Here is an 8,806-nt window from a genome sequence, read left to right as displayed (position 1 = left end):
CTTCTGCTGGAAGAGAATTTTAGTGATCGGACCTCCGTGAGTTTTAATTCCATACCCCCTGCCACAGTGTGTCTAATATGAGAATTTCTTATAATTGTCAGCTCCATCTAATGGCCGTAATGCAGTATTTACTTAACCACTTCAGCCCCGGAAGGATTTACCCCCTTCCTGACCAGAGCACTTTTTGCAATTCGGCACTGCGTCGCTTTAACTGACAATTGCGCGGTCGTGCAACGTTGCTCCCAAACAAAATTGACGTCCTTTTTTTCCCCACAAATAGAGCTTTCTTTTGGTGGTATTTGATCGCCTCTGCAGTTTTTATTTTTTGCGCTATAAACAAAATAAGAGCGACAATTTTGAAAAAAAACGCATTATTTTTTACATTTTGCTATAATAAATATCCCCCAAAAATATATAAAAAAACATTTTTTTCTTCAGTTTAGGCCGATATGTATTCTTCTACATATTTTTGTAAAAAAAAAAAAAAAAATCGCAATAAGCGTTTATTAATTGGTTTGTGCAAACGTTATAGTGTTTTCTAAATAGGGGATAGTTTTATGGCATTTTTATTAATAATTTTTTTTTTTACTAGTAAAGGCGGCGATCAGCGATTTTTATTGTGACTGCGACGTTATGGCGGACATTTTTGACATATTTTTGGGACCATTGTCATTTATACAGTGATCAGTGCGATTAAAAATGCACTGATTACTGTGTAAATGACACTGGCAGTGAAGGGGTTAACCACTAGGGGGCGGGGAGGGGTTAAGTGTGTCCTAGGGAGTGATTACTAACTGTAGGGGGGATGGGCTGTGTGTGTGACGTCACTGATCTCTGCTCCGATGACAGGGAGCAGAGATCGAGTGACACTTGTCACTAGGCAGAACGGGGAGATGCTGTTTACAACGGCATCTCCCCGTTCGTCCTCTCCGTGAGGCGATCGCGGGTATCCCCGCGGCGATCAAGTCCGCGGGACCCGCGACCCGACTCACGGAGCTCCCAGCTGGCGGTGCGCACGCAATGGCACGGCGGGGAATTCAAATGGATGTACGGGTACGCCCATTTGCCCAGCCGTGCCATTCTGCCGACGTACATCGGAGTGCGCCGGTTGGGAACCGGTTAATAAGCGGCAATTGGGGAAATACCGCATTCTGGCCACTGGATGGAGCCGACAATAACAGGAAATGTACAAACAGTGCCTTGAAAAAGTATTCATACCCCTTGAAATGTTCCACATTTTGTCATGTTACAACCAAAAACATAAAATGTATTTTATTGGGATTTTATGTGATAGACCAACACAAAGTGGCACATAATTGTGAAGTGGAAGGAAAATGATAAATGGTTTTCAAATTTTTTTACATATAAAAAGTGAAAAGTGTGGCGTACATTTGTATTCAGCCCCCTTTACTCTAATACCCCTAACTAAAATCTAGTGGAACCAATTCCCTTCAGAAGTCACCTAATTAGTAAATAGAGTCCGCCTGTGTGTAATTTATTCTCAGTATAAATGCAGCTGTTCTGTGAAGCCCTCAGAGGTTTTTTAGAGAACCTTAGTGAACAAACAGCATCATGAAGGCCAAAGAAACACACCAGACAGGTCAAGGATGAAGTTGTGGAGAAGTTTAAAGTAGGGTTAGGTTATAAAAAAAATATTCCAAGCTTTGAACATCTCGCGGAGCACTGTTCAATCCATCATCCGAAAATGGAAAGAGTATGGGACAACTGCAAACCTACCAAGACATGGCCGTCCACCTAAACTGACAGGCCGGGCAAGGAGAGCATTCATCAGAGAAGCAGCCAAGAGGCCCATGGTAACTCTGGAGGAGCTGCAGAGATCCACAGCTCAGGTGGGAGAATCTGTCCACAGGACAACTATTAGTCGTGTTCTCCACAAATCTGGTCTTTATGGAAGAGTGGCAAGAAGAAAGACATTGTTGAAAGAAAGCCATAAGAAGTCCTGTTTGTATTTTGTGAGAAGCTATGTGGGGGACACAGCAAACATGTGGAAGGAGGTGCTCTGGTCAGATGAGACCAAAGTTTAACCTTTTGACCTTAAAGCGGAGTTCCGCCCAATTTTGAGAGGTGGTCTTAAATGAAAGACCACCTCTCCACCCCTCATTTTTGGATATTTAAAAAAAATTTTTTACTTTCTAACTTACCCTTTTTTGGAAGTACTAAGAGTACGGGGGGCGACATTACGGGCTCCCTGGACAGGTAAGTGTCCTTATTAAATGTAAGCAGTTACAGTGTTTGCAGCTGCTGACTTAAATAAAAAAAAAAAATTGTCTGGAACACCGCTTTAAAGCAGCACGCTATGTGTGGTGGGAAACTAACACTGCACATCACCCTGAACACACCATCCCCACCGTGAAACATGGTGGTGGCAGCATCATGTTGTGGGGATGCTTTTCTTCAGCAGGGACAGGGAAGCTGGTCAGAGTTGATGGGAAGATGGATGGAGCCAAATACAGGACAATCTTAGAAGAAAACCTGTTAGAGTCTGCAAAAGACTTGAGACCTTCCAGCAGGACAACGACCCTAAACATACAGCCAGAGCTACAATGGAATGGTTTAGATCAAAGCATATTCATGTATTAGAATGGCCCAGTCAAAGTCCAGACCTAAATCCAATTGAGAATCTGTGGCAAGACTTGAAAATTGCTGTTCACAGACGCTCTCCATCCAATCTGACAGAGCTTGAGATATTTTGCAAAGAAGAATGGGCAAAAATATCACTCTAGATGTGCAAAGCTGGTAGAGACATCCCCAAAAAGACTTGCAGCTGTAATTGCAGTGAAAGGTGGTTCTACAAAGTATTGACTCCGGGGGGCTGAATACAAATGTACTCCACACTTTTCACATATTTATTTGTAAATAATGTTGAAATCCATTTATCATTTTCCTTCCACTTCACAATTAGGTGCCACTTTGTGTTGGTCTATCACATAAAATCCCAATAAAATACATTTACCTTTTTGATTGTAACATCTCTTAGACCTATTCCCAGCCTATTCATTGGCGAATTATTTAAACATCATCAATCCCACTTTGTCTACACTTCATAGTGGGGGCCCCCGAGTAAGTGCATACGGTGTTTGGAGTATTTCCTTTCTGATGGACTTGTGGAGGAAGCGGCACTTTTAGCATTTTGGAATGGGACCCCTGGGGACACCCTGAACACATCCTGTTTTGAGTCCAGTGTCAGAGATGAAGAGCCGACACAGGAAGCTGAACCAATGGACCTGGAAATAGGAGTGTCACCTGCATGGCTGTGATAGAGGGGGGGGGGTGTAAATCAGAAGATTTATTGTACCTTCTACAGATAACACATAATATTAGAACCGTGTGCCGAGCTGTTCTGCTTTAATCCCCGATCTTCTGCCTTCACTTCAAAGAGGACTAATCAAGAGATCTAAGAAATTTAAATCTCTCCAACACCTGAGCGTATCTCCAGGCGTGAAACTTCTCATCAGAAAATTTATGTCTTTAATAACTGCGGATTGCCCAGAAGAATCCGAAAAGCTGACAAGAATTTGCATGTTCCCCGTCACAACAACATGTCTGTTTACTGACGTACTGGGAGCTTTGTCGGTTCCAGAGAACCGGTCTACAGGAGATACACAAATGTTGTCAAAAGTATTGGGACGCTTGCCTTTACACGCACATGAACTTTAAAGGTGTCTTAGACTGTAGGGTTCAATATGGAGTTGGCCCACCCTTTACAGCTATAACAGCTTCACAGGTAAGGTTGAAAAAAGACAAGTCCATCAAGTGTGATTATATGTCAGTATTACATTACATATCCCTGTATGTTGTGGTCATTCAGGTGATTATCTAATAGTTTCTTGAAGCTATCAATGCTCCCCGCTGAGACCACCGCCTGTGGAAGGGAATTCCACATCCTTGCCGCTCTTACAGTAAAGAACCCTCTACGTAGTTTAAGGTTAAACTTCTTTTCTTCTAATTTTAATGAGTGGCCACATGTCTTGTTAAACTCCCTTCCGCAAAAAAAAGTTTTATCCTTATTGTGGGGTCACCAGTCCGGTATTTGTAAATTGAAATCATATCCCCTCTCAAGCGTCTCTTCTCCAGAGAGAATAAGTTCAGTGCTCGCAACCTTTCCTCATAACTAAGATCCTCCAGACCCTTTATTAGCTTTGTTGCCCTTCTTTGTACTCGCTCCATTTCCAGTACATCCTTCCTGAGGACTGGTGCCCAGAACTGGACAGCATACTCCAGGTGCGGCCGGACCAGAGTCTTGTACAGCGGGAGAATTATCGTTTTATCTCTGGAGTTGATCCCCTTTTTAATACATGCCAATATTCTGTTTGCTTTGTTAGCAGCAGCTTGGCATTGCATGCCATTGATGAGACTATCATCTACTAGGACCCCCAGGTCCTTTTCCATCCTAGATTCCCCCAGAGGTTCTCCCCCCAGTGTATAGATTGCATTCATATTTTTGCCACCCAAATGCATTATTTTACATTGAACCTCATTTGCCATGTAGTTGCCCACCCCATTAATTTGTTCAGATCTTCTTGCAAGGTTTCCACATCCTGCGGAGAAGTTATTGCCCTGCTTAGCTTAGTATCGTCTGCAAATACAGAGATTGAACGGTTTACCCCATCCTCCAGATCATTTATGAACAAATTAACCACTTGCCAACCGCAACACACACACACACACACATATAAGTCGGCAGAATGGCACAGGCAGGCAAATGGGCGTACCTGTACGTCCCTTTAAATTTGCCGCCTATAGTGCGCATGCGCAAGCCGCCGCGGGTTCGTGCCCGCGGAACCCACGAACTTGATGTTCACCGGCGGCCCGCGATTGCGGCGAGGAGAGGCAGAACGGGGAGATCCCTATGCAAACAAGGCATTTCCCTGTTCTGCCTAGCAACATGACAGAGATCTACTGCTCCCTGTCATCGGGAGCAGTGATCTCTGTCATGTTGTAGTTAGCCCATCCCCCCCAGAGTTAGAATCACTCCCTAGGACACACTTAACCCCTTGATCGCCCCCTAGTGTTTAACACCTTCCCTGCCAATCTCATTTATAAAAAGGCTGAAAATTATAAAAAATGTTTTTTGCTTTTTTTAGTTTGTTATAAAATTTTACAAACAGGTAATTTTTTCCTTCACTGATGTGCGCTGATGAGGTGGCACTGATGATTGGCAGCACCGGTGGGCACTGTTGGGACTGCCCTGATCCGTGTCGATGTCCCTTTAACAGAAGCCAGTTATCGACTCCCCTTACACTGTCAGCGCGAGGAAAGAAATGCCGATAACCAGCTTGCGGGTACATCGTGATCAGCTGTCATTGGACACAGCTGATCACGTAGTAAAGGGCCTTTACCCCGATCTGGGATCAGCTGAGTCCAAAGTACTCATTGATCACAGAGTACTCTTCCCACGCGCTGCAGGGAGAGCGCGGGCAGTGTGATCACAGGAGGACGCCCATGTACGCCTTTTCACCTATAGCGCGAACAGGAAGTGGTTAAAAAGCAAAAATGTTTGTTTTGTTTTTTAAATAACAAACATGTTATACTTACCTGCTCTGTGCAGTGGATTTGCCCAGAGCAGCCCGGATCCTCCTCTTCTGGGGTCCCTCGTTGGCTCTCCTGCCCCCACAGCAAGCAATTTGCTATGGGGGCACCCGAGCCGAGCTACTGCTCTGTGTGTCCATTCAGACACCGACCCGTGGCTCAGCTCGCTCACTGACTTTGATTGACAGCAGCGGGAACAAATGACTCTTGTGCAACATCGCTGGATCGAGAGGGGACTCTGGTAAGTATCAGGGGATGCTGCTCACTGAAGGTTTTTTTAATCTTAATGTATCACAAACATGTTATACTTACCTGCTCTGTGTAATGGTTTTGCAAGTCCTCTTTTTCTTGTGTCCCCTGCCGGAACTCCTGGCCCCGTCCTCCTGTCGAGTGCCCTCAGAGCAAGCAGCTTGCAATGGGGGCATCCAAGCAGATGCGCTCCAAAGCCGCTTTTCTGCGTGCCCATTTAGACGCGGAGCTGAGGCTCGGCCCTGCCCCCTCTCTCTCCCCATTGGCTGTGATTGACAGCAGTAGGAGCCATTGGCTCAGCCAATGAGGGGGTAGAATCCCCGAAGAGCCGATGCTTTTGTGCACATCAATGGATCGAGAGGGGGCTCGGGTAAGTATAAGGGGGGGCTGCTGCACACAGAAGGTTTTTGACCTTCGTGCATAGAATGTATGCAGCGCTGCCCCCCACCAGACCGCCAAGGGTTAAATGCTAGTGAACTCTGGAAGGGGGGGGGGGGGTAAGAGGAAAAAGTTGCACCATCTTGCAGGCTCTGGCACTCTCCTCTCTTCTCTCTGATGCTTTGAGCTGCAGAAGGTCCCTTGGTATCCCCATGTACAATGCAGGTCTATTACTCCTGAACTATATGTGAGGATGCAGGAGTGCAACCTTAGAAGAGGCTTCAGGAGACCAATTGCACAAACAGAGGGAGCCTGCTGGAGTGAGGATTATGGTCAACATTATATTATACCTTATTCGTCATCCAATAGACTTATTTTGAGCCTCGCTGCCCGACATTGGACTTTAAAAAGGAGTTGTAAAGTTCCATGGCTTTTCACTGTCAGAAGCTCTTTACCTAGATCAAAAATGCAGTGTGTCAGACTGACATCACCGATCACCACGCTGCACACGATCGCGGCTTATCCTGCTGGATGTCATATGATGTCCAGTCAGGATAACTGAACCACTTCCCGGCAGTCATTCTACTATAGGTCAGGCGGGAAGTGGTTAAAAATTAAAAAAAATATATATATCTAAATATTAGGGATGCACCGATACTCATAAAAAAAAAAAAAAATAGTATCGATACTTATCTTTTTTATTAGTACTAATTAGTGCCAATACGAATTACTGATGCCTACCGCAACCGTTTTGTTTACACTTCAGCTGCCAGCAATAGCACAAAGCATTAATAAGTTATTTACAAATTTTAAAATAATGTTTAATTTTGTGCTTTTTTCAATGTGGAACGTGTAAATACCGTATTTATCGGTGTAAAACATGCACTTTTCCCCCCTTGAAATAGGGGGCAAAACGTGTGCATGTTATATGCCAATATAGGGCAGCATCAGAGGGGAAGGAAGGAACGAGCGCCGCCGAAATAGACAGAGCCGGATCTCCTGTGTACTCGGCTCGGCGTCACGTCCAGTCCCGCCTCCTGGACAGCTCCTAGCGTTGACGTCCCAGCATTGGAACGGTATTGTCCATGAAAGGAGGCGGGCCAATGGGCTGGACTGCGTGCTGAGTACACAGGAGATCCGGCTCGGTCTATTCCGGCAATGGCAAGGCTGCAGATAGGCACGGATTAGGCTGCAAAGATGGGCAAGGCTGCAGATGGGCACAGATCAGGCATCAAAGATGGGCACGGATCAGGCTGCAATATTGGGCAAGGCTGCAGATGGGCAGGGATCAGGCTGCAATGATGGGCAATGGTGAGGCTGCAGATGGGCAAGGCTGCAGATGGGCATGGATCAGGCTGCAATGATGGGCAAGGCTGCAGATGGGAACTGATCAGACTGCAACGATGGGCAAGGCTGCAGATGGGCACTGATTAGGCTGCAATGATGGGCAAGGCTGCAGATGAGATGGGCACTGATCAGACTGCAATGATGGGAAAGGCTGCAGATGGGCACTGATTAGGCTGCAGTGATGGGCAATGGCAAGTCTGCAAATGGGCACTGACCCTTATTTTGCTTCAAAATTCTTTATTTAAAATGTTAGTTTTTCCCTGAAACTTCCCTCTTAGAATTAAAGTGCGTGCAATATGCCTGTGCGAGTTATATGCCGATAAATACGGTATATGTTAAAAGTGGAAAAATATTAAAAACAAAAAAAAGGTTTTAATTATTAATAGTTTATAAAATAGAAGTTAACAAAAAAAGGCACATCAGGAAAATAGTAATTAAATGGAGAAGGAGAATAAAGAGTTAATTAAGGCTGATTAGACTACATTAAAGGATAAGTCCACCCAAACACTAAAATCCCTGCCTCTACAGACATCCACGATCTAACACGAACCTATCTAGCCCTGTAATGAAGTGTGTGTGTGTGTGTGTGTGTGTGTGTGTGTGTGTGTGTGTGTGTGTGTGTGTTATACATACACACACCTTTTCTGAAGTCGATCTGACCTGATCCCACGCTGAGCTGTCAGCTGTGGCTGTGGAGGTGGGTGCAGAGGAGGCAGCCGGCAACGGAAGCCCCATAGTAAGTCTATGGGTGACGTCACTCCCCATTCATTTCACAGCCGTTGTCGGACGTGTCCTCTGCACAGCTTCCACCGCTGGACACCGGATCAGATAGTCTTCAATAAAGGTATGTATACTGATTTCTTCTTTACAGGGATAGATAGGTTCGTGTTAGAATTTCCACTTTTAAAATATACCGTATTTATCGGCATATAACGCGCACAGGCATATTGCACGCACTTTAATTCTAAGAGGGAAGTTTCAGGGAAAAACTAACATTTTAAATAAAGAATTTTGAAGCAAAATAAGGGTCAGTGCCCATTTGCAGACTTGCCATTGCCCATCACTGCAGCCTAATCAGTGCCCATCTGCAGCCTTGCCCATCGTTGCAGTCTGATCAGTGCCCATCTCATCTGCAGCCTTGCCCATCATTGCAGCCTAATCAGTGCCCATCTGCAGCCTTGCCCATCGTTGCAGTCTGATAAGTTCCCATCTGCAGACTTGCCTATCATTACAGCATGATCTGTGCCCATCTGCAGCCTTGCCCATCATTGCAGCCTGATCC

The 8,806-nt window shown here is 45.3% G+C and overlaps 1 protein-coding gene across 1 annotated transcript in view; it reads right to left on the bottom strand.

Annotated features, from left to right (window-relative positions):
* The window catches only part of LOC141139049 (PIN2/TERF1-interacting telomerase inhibitor 1-like), a 207,469-nt gene that overhangs the window by 172,259 nt on the left and 26,404 nt on the right, over positions 1–8,806 (bottom strand). The window lies entirely within an intron of this gene.

This window comes from Aquarana catesbeiana, linkage group LG04 (assembly GCF_042186555.1).
Source record: "Aquarana catesbeiana isolate 2022-GZ linkage group LG04, ASM4218655v1, whole genome shotgun sequence".
NCBI classification, from domain to species: domain Eukaryota; kingdom Metazoa; phylum Chordata; class Amphibia; order Anura; family Ranidae; genus Aquarana; species Aquarana catesbeiana.
This window is presented reverse-complemented; position numbering and strand designations above follow the sequence as displayed.